This window comes from Chinchilla lanigera, unplaced genomic scaffold (assembly GCF_000276665.1).
Source record: "Chinchilla lanigera isolate Chin_1 unplaced genomic scaffold, ChiLan1.0 scaffold00154, whole genome shotgun sequence".
In the NCBI taxonomy this organism is placed as follows: Eukaryota; Metazoa; Chordata; class Mammalia; order Rodentia; family Chinchillidae; genus Chinchilla; species Chinchilla lanigera.
The window spans coordinates 2,009,111-2,010,489 of record NW_004955555.1 but is presented as its reverse complement, the minus strand read 5'-3'; positions in this window follow the sequence as shown (position 1 = coordinate 2,010,489).

Here is a 1,379-nt window from a genome sequence, read left to right as displayed (position 1 = left end):
CTCAACCTCCCAAGTGCTGCAATTACAGGTGTGCACCACCACGCCTGGCCAATTTTGAGACAGGGTCTCGCTATGCAGTTCAGGCTGGCTTTGATCTCACTTTGTAGCCCAGGCTGTCCTCGAACTTGCAACAGTCCTCCTGCCTCAGCCTCCTGAGTACTGGGATTACTGGAGTGTGCCATCATGCCCAGCTTTTTGGAATTTGTTTTTTTTTTTGGCAATATTTGGGATTGAACCCAGGTCTTTGACCCCCTTTTTGTTTTTTTCTTTTGAGACAGGGTCTCGCTTTGTTGCCCAGCCTGTTCTTTTTTTTTTTTTTTTTTTTTTTTTTTTTTTTCCGGTACCGGGAATCGAACTCACGACGTCGTACTTGCCAGGCAGGCACTGTGCCGCTGAGCTAAATCCCCAGCCCCCAGCCTGTTCTTTTTTATTTATCTATTTTTTTGGTCTTTTTGAGACAGTGTAGTAGTATGTACTACCTATGTACTCCCTTTCTAGTTCAGACTGGCCTTGAGCTTACTTTGTAGCCCAGGCTGGTCTGGAGCTCCCAGTGATCCTCCTGCCTCAGCCTTCCGAGGCTGGGATTACAGGTGTGCGCCACCACGCCCAGCCTTACTTTTATTTTTATTTGTTTTTTTATTTTTTGGTCTTTTTGGCCTGTTCTTGAACTAGTTATCCTCCCTCAGCCTCCCAGAGAGCTGAAATTACAGGCTGTGCTGGGGATCTGGGAAAAGGCTCTAGCAGAGCTCCATCCCCAGCCGGCCAGGATTTATTGAGTGTCTACTGTGTGCCAGGCTCTGCTTTAGGGATTCAGGGGCACTGCAGAGAACAAGACAGCTTCGATGAACCTGGTGCTGTGCCAGTGGGCGACAGACAGTAGGCAGGAAAATGACCAGATGGCCAGGCCATGCCCAGGGAGTAACTGCTGGAGGGAAAGGAGACACGAGCCAGGAGGGGCTGGGGTGCAGTTCAGCACACAGGGTCCATCCCTAGAACCAGGACTGGGGATTTAGCTGAGCGGCACAGTGCCTGCCTGGCAAGCACAAGGTCCTGAGTTTGATCCCTGGTACCGGAAGAAAAACAAAAACAAAGAAACAAAAAAACCCCAAACATCCCTAGAATAAAGAATAGGAGAAGGACCATCCTTACTCTCATAAGGGCTTGTAGGAACTCAATGTGTTAAGACAGACTTGTGGCTGGGCATGGTGGCATAGGCTGGTAATCCCAGTGCTCTGGAGGCTGAGGCAGGAGGATCACTGTGCGTTCGTGAGTGTAAAGCTAGCTTGAGCTACATAGTGAGACTTTGTCTCAAAAAACAGAAGCAAAAAAATACTTTGGGGTGCCTGCAAGGGTCCCTAAGATGCGGCCCCACACTCTCC